General features: G+C 35.5%; 1 protein-coding gene across 5 annotated transcripts in view; it reads left to right on the top strand.

The window, feature by feature from the left end:
- Positions 1–15,298, top strand: part of SLC25A21 (solute carrier family 25 member 21) — a 237,893-nt gene that overhangs the window by 57,305 nt on the left and 165,290 nt on the right. Inside the window, exons 1-2 of one of the 5 annotated variants that reach the window (XM_069017835.1) lie at positions 12,329–12,431; positions 14,754–14,825. The exons of 3 other annotated variants lie outside the window; for them this stretch is intronic. The gene's annotated coding sequence lies outside the window, so the exon portion shown is untranslated. Of the gene's footprint in view, positions 1–12,326; positions 12,432–14,753; positions 14,826–15,298 lie in introns of those variants that run through there. One more of the 5 variants, XM_069017834.1, reaches the window with a different exon arrangement.

Raw genomic sequence — 15,298 nt, 5'->3', positions numbered from 1 at the left:
TCAGGCTCTGGGTGATTCTGTTTGTTTCTCATAACCATTGCATGTATTGTGCCATGCTTTTTCTGTGCAGCTATGGAAAGGCTGACAGCAAAAGGCTGAAGGGCTTGCTCTAAAAATATTGTAAATTGATTTGCCAGGGTACCTCTTTTGCTTTTGAGGAAGGTAAACGATCTACAAAGCCTGGAAATTATTCTTTCTGAACGATTAAGTTTCTAGAAAAGAATTTCTGTAGAGTACTCATTCTTTAGAAAGGCTTTTGTGGAAAGTCTTCATGCTATGTTATACTGTTGTATGTTGTTGATGCTGTTGCTCATAAGTTAAAAATGAATACTCAAAAGTTAAACTAACTGTGTAGTTAAAACTTTGTGGCACTCAATATCACCATTGTGATATATCCATGTACATATCAAATGATAGAAACATATATTGACTGAAGTTGTGCATTATATTTAAGGATATCCTGACAATGCTGTTCAAGACATCTTCCTGTTAATTTGCTGTTGTGAAGACCAGTTCTTTCAAACATAACTAAAGCAAAAATTATATATTGATGTTCAAGCAAAAGAGGAGTAATGATAAGCTACTATAAATGGCAATTTCTTATATGTATTTATGTATTTAACCTTGATAAAATTGGCCTTTTCAGTAGAGTCAAAGGAAATAGGCTGTTGATCCATTGTCTTAGAAAACCTGTCATCCTTCTGAATGTAAAATAGCTTTCAATAGAAAAAGTAGTGAGCTCATTAGTGAAAAGAGCAGCTGCTCTTCTCTGACTCTGGAACTTTTTTTGCGTGGAAACAGAATGTTATGATATAGTATCTCCTTTCTTTCTACTACTTTTTTACATTTGTATATCAGGCAAGGTTGGGAGACTTTTTTTGAGTGCTTTTACTGTTTTAATTATATGATGAACTGCAGAAAATAGCTCTGATTTTGATCCAAGCCCCTAACTCTAATTCCATATATCTGTAAAAGGACCTTTGGTGAAAAGACAGTGTGATCTTCCCCTGATGGTTGTTCTTAGGCTCCCCTGAAGCCCCAGACTATTTCACACCCCTCAGATAGCTTCCACATGCCAAGAGGAAGCCTAAACTTGGAGGGTTTTTAAATCTTGTGCTCTGAAGTCCCTTTCCATTCTTTCTGCCTGCAGTTTATCACTCTGCAGTTGTCTCAGCTGGGATCCAAGGGTTCTTTCTTAGTTTCCCATATGGGGTATTTCATAGAGCAAACAACCCCCAAAACAAACAACAAGCAAATCTCGTCCTGTTTTTACTTAGACGAGATACCCATGTTTTAGAGTATCTGCCTTTGCCTAGAGCCAGGAAGGAAAAAAGCCAGTACACTTTGGAACCCAGAGGGCTAAAGAGGAAATTTTCAGGCAAATGGACTGTGGTTTGGTAAGTTTTTTTCATGAAAGGTTGCAAAACATTTGGTCAGATACTTAGAAGACTCACAGAAATCTCCTTTTCAGACAGATGTGAACACACTCTGCTGGTGCTAGAGAATAAAAAATTACTCAGAGTTTCACTGACATTACCTACAAGAAGAAAGAGTAGCACATTATTTTTGTACTTTTTCAATCATAGAGAAGTGATATTCTTGCATACTTTCATCCCTGGCAGAAAAACCTATATGTACTTAGCCAACACACTGCATAATCTCACTTTATGAGATGTGAGGCAGGTGCAAACCTTGTCAGTTGTTCACCTTAGTTAAGGTGATCAAACAAATGCTGTCTGGAGTGTACAAAATAAAAACAAACCCAAAAATTCAGAGAGTGAGCTTCTTTGTGGGACCATCCACAGTGGTGACTGAGCATTCTTTTGGCTCTCAGTCCTAGAGCAGAAAAAGAGAAGACAAACATTTCTGTTGTCACAGCTGAGCCCACTGATAGGAAGTTATTTGGTCAGTGGAAATGTAATTTGTCTTTGTTTCTTAGTGACAACTCCATGCTAGACCTACTTTATGATCCTCAGGAGCTATGTAATGGTGTGTTCAAGTGATTTATTTGCTAAGTTAAGCATGGTTAAATTTGTCTCTGCAGCAATGATATTTTGTGAAAATTACAGACTAAGATAAGGCCATACTCATAACTAAACTTAGGAAGCTTTTGAGGGAGAGTGGAGAGGAAGAATAGAAAACACCAGAGTATCCTTATTTAAACTTCTTAATGCTGCCCATGTGAAGATGGTAATTCCTTGGTACATTGTTAAATAGTTAGAGAATATATAGGAAAATTACAAAATTAGTCCATTTATTAATTTGCAGGTCCCCTGAAAAGGTACTGAACTAAGATGATGACTCCATTTCAATAAAGGAACTGTTCTTCTGAATAGTAAATGCTGAGAAATACTCCCTGAGCTTCTACTTGATTGATATGAATTGTCAGTCATTGATGCTATAGAAGTTTGGTTTATTGGCTGTTATGAATATGAGGAGAGAAAGAGAGAAAGACTGGGTGCTTTTTTTGAATTTTCCTATTCATGCTGTTTATTCCATCTTTACTCTCTGATATAAATTTATTTGTATAATTTTACTGTTACTGTTTCATAATACAAAGATGGCAAATCCAATAATAATCAGAGGTAGGTGCTCTCTTGCATGTTACTTACAGCAGAATACAAAAAAGTACACTTCACCAAGGAGACTGTGAACCCCTCAATCCTCTGTGCATTTGGCAGGAGCCATGGAGCCTCTTCCATGCAAAAAATCAGGAGCTGGGTGGGGAGAAGGGTACAACAGGAGAATAAATACAGATGGCTGATAGGGAGGGAAGAATTAAACTTCACATGAATGATGTTCTAATGATGATTGCTGATCCCTTTACTTCAGTGTGCCTCATGCCTTATGAACCAAATGATGGTATTCAGAGGAGTATCAGGCTTAAGAGTCAATTATATCAAATCCAGAGTAATAGCATTTGGAATGAACAAAAGATACTCAAAAGGCAGTACAAGAAATATTTCGATTCCACTGGCTAGAAACCAAATAAACTTCTTAGGGATCCCCATTAATTCCCATCTGGAAAAAGTCTGCAATGAAAATGCAAAACCATTGAATAAAATAAAACAATTTACAATTATCATAATTTGAATAGCACAAATTAAAAAAAAAAAAGGCAACAAAACTCTTTTCTAAACAGTAAGAGTTTCATTAACTAATTGAAATATAATAATTGCCTAATTAAAATATATACCTATATTTGGGAAAATTCTGATACCTACTACAGAATTACAGGCTATTGGGAAAAAAACCAAACAAACCCAAACAAAACCAAAATTGTAATTTACATGTCACTGGAACTTTATGTACTTAGATACTTTCAAGTGCTTTACAGGAAGTGTAAAATTCAATTGCCCCCATTCAGAAGCAATCTCCAAAACCACTTATTGTTTATGAAAACTTTAAAAATCTCAGAATTATGTTAAAGTAAAATTAGTTATTTTGATTTTTCTTGACTTTAAATATTCTGTCTACTCGAGAATGCAAAATTCTCTACTTTTTCCTTCAGTATGGTAAAAATGTGTATGAATGTTGAATGTTGTAAGAATAAACCTGCTACTGACAGCTGGAGCATAAATGAGGGCGAAGCTTTTCTTGTGTGTGAAAATTTTGCACAATAACTAAAACAGAAGCAAACTAATAGCTTTTTCTTGTTTTAGCATACATTTTAAAAAGGTTTAACAGAGGAACAGAATAAGTTTTATGGTTGGTGGGAGAATTCCTGGTAATGGAACACAAAGATGGTAAACACTTCTAGTCAGCAGGTAGCTTTGTTTTTAAGATCTTGTCACAGAACTGTCTCTAAGAATGGGAAATTTCTCTGAATTCGTTTTGTAAGCTTGTCACTACTAAACTTGGAATGCTTATATTCATGGCTGTAACTTTATAATTGTCATGAGAACTTTTATGTAGGGAATATTTCCTAGATAACTACCTGTCATAGAATCCAATGAAAAGATGATAATATGTCACAGTTTTTGTTTAACTGTAAGTGAATGTTGGGAAGACTTAGGATCACTGGGGTTTTTTCATGTTAAACACAGTTCTGCTATAATTGATTTACGATAAAAGAGGATAATTTTGGAGGAGCATAATTTCTTCCTCAAATGCCCGTATTTATTTATGCCATGATTTCAATAATATCTACTAGGCAAGTATTTTTATGACTTGCTTTTAGTAAGTCAAAATTCTTTGCTTCTAGGACTCCTACTGGTGTAAGAAACACTTTTGTTTTCTCTGTAGTACTCAACTAGAATTTATTTTTGTAGACCAGCAGTTTTCTTTTATTTTCTCCACAAATAATCTACAAATGTAATAGATTATCAACTTTAATTAAATAAAATGTCAATGGCATTTCCACTTGATAAGTCTTGTACAAAGTACATGAATCATTGGTTACAAGTTAAAATGATATATTTTTACATATTTCTAAAAGTCTGTGTATATATAGCACAACAGTGTGGATAGAACAGCGGATAAAGACATTGATGACCTCAAGAAATGTTTGATTTAACAAATGTATATCTTTAAATTGGAAATCTAATTATTTGCCTTAAATTTGCACTGCTCAGGAACCTAATGCAAGACTATGTTAAATAAACTTATTATTTCCGTTTTTCATTTAACCTGTGGGTTATGGTATGACCAATCTGTTTTATATCCTCAATCAACAGATGATTGTATTTGGTAATAATTTATCAAGAATAAAAATCTGTTTTTGAAACTAATCACCTCATGTTAGGTCTGCCCCTTTTCAGAACCACCATCTGATATTCATTTTGTCTGCAAGACAAACATACTGATGAAAATGCATCTACCACAGGATATTGCTAGTGGAATGAATCAGTTCTACTCTTTGTATATATTTAGAATATTTTGTTTTCTCAACAGATGGACCAAATTTTAGTATTAAAGGGAAAAAAAAATCAATTTTACATAGAACATAAACAATTTTTAAGAAGTACGTTTTGCATTTCTGATTAGTTTGTAGCAAAACATCCCATGGAATTTGAGGGTCAACTTGGGCCATATCAGAGGGAAAAGATTTAAAAGGTTACTTTAACTGCTTTCTGTGTTCGCCATGAGAAGGCTGTATCTGGAGGTCAGAGAGTTCTGAGCAAGTCTTTGAATTTGGCCTACTGAATTTAAATGCTGAGATTTTCTTTTGAGTGTTCTCCAAGGTCTCTGAAATGGCTGTTTCTTGAAGAGATTGAAAGCACAGATGTATTCATGCACTGTCCTGTGACTTCTGCCCCTCCCTGCTGGCCATTGCCTAACATGATGTATTCTTTTTTTTAGGCTATCTGCTGAGTCTTTTAATTATTTTTGGGATCTTTCCTAATCAAAGCTTCCCATAACACTAAAACATAGGCTCAATCAAGACAGCATGAAAGCCCAATGCATGGAGTACTTGGAATATGGAGCAAAGATTTATACTCTCTATACAGTAGTTCTGTGACATTAACTTCTGTCCCAGGAGGTCTGAACTGGGAACACCAAGCTCATTTTAATTTGCAGTGCCAGCTAGATTTAGACTTTTTTGACCCTACTGAAATTCTATTCAGATTTTTATAGTGCAAAAAACTTATTAAATTTTAAAGTAAATCTCAAAAGAAGCAATAAAATGCTACAAAGTAATGAAATTATTTTATTATTTTTAATTTTTAGGAACTGCACGTACTGCAGCTGGAATTCTTCCAGTGTTAATTCTTCCCCAATTGCTTTATTAAAATAAATCCAAACAGTTTCCCAAGGAAGTTATAAGTTGTTAGCAAAATTAGGAAGTTAGGAATTTTATGATATCAAGTTTGTGTGATACAGTATTTTTTATACACGTTTTAGCAGGCAGTTATCAATGTGATTTGAGATCACAATAATAACCAAGCAATGTATTCTAGAGTCAATATTTTACCTACAGATGAACTGTTCTTATTCTATACGTTCATTTTATTTCTGGGAGGTGTTTCTTTTTACAGACTTCAACCAGGGGCTTTCCATTCCCCTATAACTCTCACCCTTCCTCCACTCTAATTTTGCTGGTGTCTTGGCCACCATGACAACAGGGATTTTATCTGACAAAAAGTTAAAAAGCTTTGGAAAACAAAGAGGCTAAAAAATGAAATACAGCTGTTTGCACACAAATATAAACCAGAAGGCCTCAAATCCTTTCTACTGATTGGCTGGATTACTTGAAATGTGGCTCATTGTTTCATAATAATCAGCAGTTATTTTTCCCTATTAAAATGTAGACTGCCAAAGTATTGGAAACAGCTTTCCAAATCCATTTCTATGAGGAACTGGGAATATAAAACATCCCTATAACTTTTACTGCTTATATGTTAAGGGACCCACCAAAACAAAACTGCCTAGGTTCAAAATCCATTTTATATGTACATGCATATTAAAAATGGTTTTATATACTATTTTTCAATACTGAGGAGTCTTTTACAAAGTAGCATTCGTCATTATTGGTGGTGCAGTGAGTAGGCAAATGTGGCATCTGCCATAAGTGCCGTTGTAGTGCTCACACATCTTTAGGTGTGTTGATCCTATTTTATTGAGAAAGGAAATGTTGGCCAAGATTCTGGAGTTACACCCAAGCTTTGAAGGAAAATGATGGGAGATCAATTTCCAGTTGGATGCCAACCAAATCAGGCAGAGATTTACAGCACCTTCATTTATCACATCACAGCAGGCTCAAGCCTAGTGTTGAAGTTCTCATGCCCAGTATGGTTTTAATTTTAACTGTGTAGCAATAATTCACCTATACTTGCACATAATGAAATAAAATACTTAAGGTGTTGTTTGCATGTTGATTTCAAATAATATTACTGTAGTATCAGGGTATCCAGAGAAAAGGAATTAGCCTACAGCAGTGTGTGAATCTACATCCACCTGCTCCCTAGCAAGAAGAAAGAGTCTTAGTTTGTAGTAAATACTCAACTACACAGCAGAATTATACAAATTATTGAGAAAAGGCAGATGATTCTGTCTTCTGTGCTGAGGTCCCTTGGATGTGAGTGTAAGCAAGGAAGCAATGAGCTCCTGCAGTTCTCATTTTTTGGATATTCTCCATACTGGAAAACAGTGGAAGGCTGACAGCTTGAGTAGTAGTGTCTTTATCAAAGTGAATTGAATTGTTTCTCTTAGTTTTTGCAATATCATTTTTTAGAATGCACTTCAATCTTGACTTGAAAAGTGAGTTAATATTAACTTTTTAAATAGACAATATTCTTCTGGATTTTTCTTTGTCCCCTTTTCTTGTAAAGCAGGAGTCTTAATTTCTGCAAGTGTGTTCCTACTCACACCTAAAGCACTGAGGTGATAACACTGAGAAAGAAGTTATTACTTACGTCTCTCTCAAAATGTAAATACTTGATAGTGTGGAGAGGTCCAGCTCTTCAGCATGTCAGGAGCTTGACAAAGCTGATTGGGCTGTGAAACTAGGTCATTGTCTGATGCTGTTAACTTATGAACATGAGAGTCACTTAGTACTCAAGGACTAGAAAAATTATCTTCATTCTAATGATCTACCTCTTTCTGGAAGGATTAAGTTAAAATTGTAGTAATACCTATTTAATGACACTTCTGTTGTACCTTGATGCAGTGAGTTTTGGGTAATATGCTATGTGTTTTTGTATATTTTATCATCTAAATGTTCTTAAAACATCATGAGCAAATAAATGTTTCATTTCCTTATGCACTTTTCTATACACATACGATAATACTAAATGGAGAGGTGTGCATGTGAGCTGTACTGGGGAAAATCCCATGTGCTATGCATTCATTGAAATTTGCTAGGGAATTTTTTAATAGAACTGAGAAGAGTAGGGTACATATAGGCCTTTTGAAATATGTCCTCACCGCCAACTTTTTGGTTTCAGTATATTAATTTGTGTGGGGATACCCTGTGTTTCTCTCTTGCTTCTTTCATTCAGACCTGGTAAAAAAATTGGACATCGAGAAAAGGTAAGGAGAAAAACTGAAAACTCATTACTCTCAAAATTTTTCTGCCAAATCTGAAAGAAAATATTTTGATTTAGAAAATGTTCTGCATAAAAGTCAGTTTTCTTCCTGTTGTATATTGGTTCTTCAATATGCTTCTATTCCTAAGAAGTTTCTCAAATAAATGTTTACTTCAAAAACATCAGATTAAAATAGTTTTCCTCTTTTCTAGATTTTTACTTTGGAGGTCATATTTGTAGTTAATCCATAGTATTTGAATTGTTACTAAAGAAGCAACAGTTCAGTTTTGATGAACGAGAAAAAAAATAGGTGGAAAAACAGCCATTGTTTCTCCTTGCCTTCCAAGTTTCTCATAGGGAAAGCAGAGTCCGGAGAAATTTTATATGTAAAATTATTTTGCTTTAGTCAGATTTCTTTGGGGATGGATGTTCTTACAGCAGCAGAACTGTATTAATATGTAGTTATCACAAGGACTAAAAGTATATGTTAAAAAAAGAATATACATGTGGTAGATTTGTATATATGTATGTATGACTCTTGCTAATGAAGTACTGATTTCAGATGCACTTGGTTTTAAAAAATAGAAAATAAGACCAAAACATCAACAATGAATGGTTTTGGTGGTTCTGTTTGCTTTAATTCTATTGCTCTTTATCTGGCTCTCTTGATGAGGTTAATATAATTTTACATTCAGTGGCCAATTCTACATTTTGAAGTTTTCACACATGGTTTGAGTTTCTAGAGTTTTCCTTAATTTTATCCATGCATAAATTCAGTGTCTAGTCTAAGCTAGTTATCTAAGCTTCCTGTATTAAAGTGCACAGTGAGAGGCATCTTGTCCAAAACTGTCCTAAGATTGGTATCTAAAGTGGGGGCAAATGTTCTCCCATGAAACTTTTATCTGTCCTGGTTTACTGGGAAATTGTTTCCTTAGACTAGTTGCCTGACTTTTTGCCTAAGGTAGTAGATGAGATAAATGCCACCCCATGTGATAAATAACGTAGTTTTAAGACTGCCTCAATGCAAGGAAACTAGGCTGGTGATTTTGGAGTGTCTTATACACTTAAGTAGCCTCATTAGCCCTGATAAGCTTCTCATTCTTTAAAGATAAACACAGGAATAAATCCGTACAAGACAGACTCAAACCAGTAGGTTGACTTCTGTTTACTACAGAGTAATTTTGGAGCAGTTTACTGTTCAGTTCTTGTATATCAGACTCTTGGGAGAAGCAAATACAAATGTGGTGTGTTCCTTGGTACTGCTCCATGGGTTTCTTAAAACCAATGTGCAGAATGAGGAGCTTGGTGATCCTCAGTTTTAATTCTAGCTCAGATTCCAAAAGCTCAACATTAAGAACATTTTATTACTGCTTTACAGTTTAGCCTTCTGTCAGTAGTTTGGCCTGCAAATCAAACAAGCATATCTTCCTAGGGCTAAGCATTGGCACAAAGGCAGTTACCATGGTTCAGCTGATGCATGTTAACTAGTTGAATTGAGATAACTGGATTCTGTGTCTGTGCCCTTTTTATTTCTCTAGGAAAGTCATAGAGCGTCTCTGGTTCTGCCTTGCTTAGAGCCAAAAGAAATAGAGGTAGAGACTGAGGCAGACTAGAAATCATAATCTTGGCAGTGCACTGAAATTCATCTATTTAAGCACAAGCATACTATGTCAGTTGCTCCCAGCATAATTTGAGGCAGATGCCCTCAGTCTGTCCTTCCCCAAACTGAGTTTACAGTTCCTATCACTGTTTCCAGCTGTAGGAGAGGCAAGAAGTCTCAAGCTTCAGTATTCCCCCTTTCCATAGAAATGTAGGTGAAAACCTCATATATCTGTGGGAAACAGTGTTTTTGGTCTGTGTTTGCTATGTATTAACTGCAGCTTGTGAGAAAACACACGTTCTGTTATTTTACTTTTAATATTAGATTTCTAATTCATATTGGTATGAATTCAAGTCTGCCTGTCTCTGTAATCCTGCTGGGAGGGTGAGAAAATGATTTCATTTCAGATAAATTGGATCAGTAGCAAATATTCCTTCCTTATCCTCTAAAAACCTTCAACTGTGTAGTTACCACCATATTCTCAAAACTTAGATGACAGTTCACAGTATTGTGCAGAGAGAGTCAGGCATCTGAAATAATGTGAAGCTTGAATGGCATGGGAAGACATTTCAGTTTTTTAGCATGAGCTTGTGCATCTGGTTTTTTCCTTGGTCACTGCAGTAGAATAAAACAGAGAGGGGGAACAGGTAGAAAAGGATCAGACTCATGGAGAGAGTGGGAAAGTGGACAGTTTTAACAGTGAATTGAATATAGGGTGAACCTATCTGCTTTAATTTGGTGCTGTGTATGCTGTCTTTTTGCATAATTTTACTAGGATTCAGAAATTCCAGTGTGACTGAAGGTCATTACTTAACTAGCAACTGGGGTGGACATTCAGGATACTTTCAGCTCTCATTAAAATTAATTGGAATTGAAAGTTCTCAACATCTGGCATCACTGGGTCCATCCTTAGCACCTTTGTGAAAGGCCATTATAAAAAAACTTACTTAGTAGATTTAGATGAGGTTATATAAGAGTGTCTAACATTGAGGATATGCTGTATTTAGTGACTGAAAAAGGAATTAATCATTAGGCTTCTTCACATCAGTGTATGGTGTGTATGTTCATATGTATGTTTACTTTCTCACTTACCCATTTTTAATATGCTTTGGCAATTATTGCATTAGCAGACAAATATTTTTGCTGAGACTAAATCGAAAGGAAATATGACTTTATACTGAACCCCACTAATGACTCCTCATGCGAGAGAAGAAGGTGTTATAAGACTGAGTTTTAAGCAAGTTGGAAAGTGTGACATGTTGGCTGCATGTCCCTTAACTAAATGAATTAGCTGGCAGTTGAGAAAAGGATGTGCTTTTAGCTGAGAAACAATTGGACAGAAAAGATGACTGCTATGCCAAACTGAATGAAAAGCCACTTGAGAAAATGCTCTGTGGCAGTTTCTTTTGAAGTGAGTTTCTAGATCTTTGGAAGGAACTTGCCAGGGCTAGACTGAAAGTTCTCTGTAATTATTTGATGGCCAGAAGTTGAGCTACAACATACACTTACCTCAGGAACAGAGCGAGATTCAGAAATAGACAGAATAAAGTTGCCATGTGCTGCTTATGGTTATTTTGTATGGCGCTGTTACCACAAAATGCTGTTTCTCTCCTGCTGACTTTGAGGCACAGCTGCTAGCAAATTGTGCCATTAGGCTCACAGTGTTCTTTCTCATGCACTACGGCTGGAACCAGGGACTGACAGCTCTGAGTCTCTGCAGCATCAAATTAGGGGGTGATAGAAAAAGAGCCTAACAGTAGGATGTCCAGGACACCTACCTGCTGACCTCAATTTAAGAATGACAAAATTAGTTGTACAAGTATAACAAGAACACAGAGTTGGGAGTTAAGCAACTGCAACAGCCAATGGAGAAAACTAGTGTGTCTGGAGGGAAAGTTGGTACCCTGGGACAACTGGGGGGGAGGGGGGGCGGGCGGATTCTTGATCCACTTTTCAGTTGAGATGTTGAGATGCATGTTTTAGAGTTGCAGAGTGAGTACTTCATCCAGCTGGGATCCAAACTGAGAATGTGTCTTCTGAGAGTGGGATGCAGCTGCCCTCTTTGTTGTGTAATTGCTATTGACAAGCACAAAAAGTAGATGTGGTTTGAATTCCCTCCAGCCTGAAGAGATTTATCCCCTGCCTTCCAGGATGCTAGATGAGTCCCAGAGAATAGTTGTATCAGTAGAGGTTCATCCTTCACCTGTGCTGCTTGGAGTGGGATGTTATGTTGCCAGGAATTCAAAAAGGCAAACAAACAGCAAGTTGGAGTTGTTAAACTAATAGAAGAGGGGGAGCTGAGGAAAATTCCAAAGGGAGATAAAGTTTAAAAAAAAAAAAAAAAAAAGACAAAAGGAAAACTGCACTGGCTGAATATTTATTAGTGAGAACATGGGAAACAGTTCCACATGAATAAGGCAGCTAGACTTTGACCATTTCCAGCTTCATCTTAGTGTTTAGGCTGTGGTGCTTGCTGCAAAATGGATTAGAACTGTTTTTAAACACAGATTCTTGCTTGTGGAAAATCAGCTACTGGCAGCAGTGTCTCTCTCTACAGTGGAGTCCAAAGGCGATTGTCCCCATGGCTTCAAACTTCCTCTGGGGTCTGTAATGTGATTACATTGCTGTGGGGCTGGCTAGACTGCTCTTCCTCTGGGAGCAGTTTAACCTTTAATTTGGAGGAATTTGCACTGTTACATATCTGTGTACAAAGGTAATATCATGTGGTTTGTGCTCTGGATGTGCGTTGTCTATTTCCACATACACTTTAAATTGAGCCTGTGTTATGTGAAATCAACATATTCTCTTCAAAGACCACCTACCATCAGAATCCTGACATCATGTTTTTTTTGGGAATCAGTGAGGTAAATGGTACAGATCATGCTTTCCAGCCTTCGCTGTTCTTATATCAGTTTGCTAATCAGACAGAGCAATAATAGTTGAAACACTGTTCTTTTTAATATAAAAATGTTCATATTTTACATATGTTTTATCCATTCTTTTATTTTACATGTACAATTGGGACTTTCGTAATGTTCTCAATCCCTTGGCCTTACTGACTTTGCAATGATTTAAAGATTTTAAGTATTTTAATTCTTCTAGTCCTTTCCCTCTCTGCTCCTAACGTTTCTACATTTCAATTTTATTGGCCTCAGGAAAAATTAACAAGCAGTAGCTATTTTTAATAATTCTTTAATTTATTTCCATTGCATCTATGCTCAGCAGTATGAAGAACTTTTTTAGGTTAAATACTACGGTTTGTACTTTGTTCTCCTTCAGCTATTGGTATTAACTGTCAAAATTCTCTTATGTATTAACATATGTAATGAAAATAGAAATATTAATCAATTATTTTATTAATTATTTAGCAATTATGTAATTTTAATCCTAATAGAATACAGAGCTGTAATATCCTTTTATTTGCATTTTCTTTCTGGATTTGTATTGCTTCGTGTGTACCTTAACTTTTTTTAAAAACTACTCCAATTTTTAAAACTCCAAACTACTACAATTTTAAAATCCTCAATATTTTTGAAAGCATTATTTTTGTAAAAGGAGTCAGTTTTATTTTGTATATCCAAGTAATCACTATAGTTGAATTAAAATGTTTAAATTAAAAATTTATCCTCATTCAAATGTATCATTTAAACTGTTTAAAGAGATTGAATGAATTTCCGTCTAAGTAGCATCTGTCTCACAGTCATGGCAGATCTCTATCTATAAGATCGAGGAAATCTAAACAGAGGTGTAATTGAAAAATTCAACATTTTACTTGGTGTACATATTCATAGGAAATTTTGAGATGCTTACTTTGTTTAGTGTACATATCATGTGGAGCTTTTTGTCTTGCATTCTCAGTTTGTTGTTAATATTATGGCTACTACAATTAGCACTTACATGACTATATTATTCTAGTAATAAGGAGGTGATCTGGTCCAGCTTAAAGCAGCTCAAAGTCAGATAAGACTGCTCAGGCCATAGCCAGTTGAGTTGCCATATCTCTTAAGTTCAAGATTCCACAGCCCATCTGGGGAGCCTATTCCAGTGTTTGACAAGCCTAGCAGTGAAAAAAATATTCTTAGCATTGTGGCAGCTGTATTGGGCTCAAGTAAAGAGTATTGGGGTTAGTTTATACTTCAAAAATGTATAACATGTTTTAAATCATCCAGATAGCTTATTGACAGAAGAATGAACAACTCATTCAGAAAATAACCGTCCATACCAGAATTCTTGGCTGACGACTTCTCTGCTGGAGCATCTACCTTCTTTACAGTTAAAACTTGAATTCAGCACCACTCTTCTTGTCATTGTGTTACATTTATGAGCTGTTTACAGGATTTGATATTACTGGATAGACATGAGATAGTGAACACCACTGTAAAAATTTCTTATTGATAACATCTAATATATGGACCAGAACTGATTAAAGCTGAGGTGTACCTGCTCTACAGACTTTTTTATTTAAACAGGAAACTACAGTAATGCCATAGATTGTTTTATGAGATTAAACATTTTTATGTATCATTATTTGAAATCCTCTAGGAAATTTTCAATATCTTACCATGTTCTGTGCCATCCAGATTATTACTGGTGGCAACAAGAAGTTTCCTATCATTGACAAGCCCTAATAAAGACACAGATTAAGAAAGTCTTTCTCTTGTAATATAAAGAATTACAGGGATCGTATTTTTGCTGTAATTACAGCAGTTTTGCCCTGAAAGTTATATTGTAATATCATAGTAGGGTTGGGGGGTTTTAAACTGGAATTAAAATCTCTGTGCAGCTTGACTATTTCTTTGTGCTCATTCTTAAGGATATAGCAGTCATTGCATTGGGATGTTGGGAATTCTGACTCTTTCAATGCTTTTTAAAATTGGAACTGTTCATCATAGCTGCAGTTATTAGAATAAATCTATTTAGTCCAATACCATTCTAATGTTAAACTTCATCAGGAAAAGGGCTGGATTTTGGTGTTGTATCACTTCTACAGGTAGAAGTTAAAAATTCAGTTAAAACTGGCTTTGTTTATCTTGTTATCCAGATAGAGGTGGCTCACGGTTTAATTTAGGGAAATATATTGTAGAGATGTAAGAGAAAATGAAAAGGAGAAGCATTTCACTGTCATGTTTGGCAGTTTAGGGCTGTTTTCCTTATTTTTCTTTACTTTTTATCGCTTTTCCTTTCAGTGGCAACTGTTGGAGGCTGCTCAGGAGTTTGGAATGTTAAAGCAACTCCCAGGGAGCTGGATTAGTGGGCAGGTGATGCAGTCATGAGTATTACATACCTCTCCAATTTTTCACATGGATATTAACTTCCTGTATATGGGGTGTGAGTGTATGTTCTGTACATATATCTTCCAGAAACTCCAGGCAGCTGTATTTTTGTTGATAATGTATATGAAACAACAGCACAGTCAGGTGGTGGGAAAAACATTGCATTTCATGAATTTATGAAATACTGTATAAGTATCCATTTACATTCTAGCTATGACAACATAAGCCTGAAATTCCTTCTTTTTTTTCTGTAAAATTATCCTTTCTCCTAAGAATGAACATTTTCACTTTAAAAACTAGACAATATGTTCAAAACTTGACAAAAAAGTATTATAGTCTGCAAGTTAATAAAGGGTCGCCATATGATGAACACAGTTTAGTTCTACTTTTGTCCCAGATGTCTTGGGTCTAGAAATTAAAGATGTTTCCTACACACCAGTGCAGGCTGTCACTGCTAA

The sequence above is a fragment of the Aphelocoma coerulescens genome, chromosome 5 (genome assembly GCF_041296385.1).
Source record: "Aphelocoma coerulescens isolate FSJ_1873_10779 chromosome 5, UR_Acoe_1.0, whole genome shotgun sequence".
In the NCBI taxonomy this organism is placed as follows: Eukaryota; Metazoa; Chordata; class Aves; order Passeriformes; family Corvidae; genus Aphelocoma; species Aphelocoma coerulescens.
The sequence above is the reverse complement of the archived record's forward strand: the minus strand, read 5'-3'. Positions and strand labels throughout refer to the sequence as shown.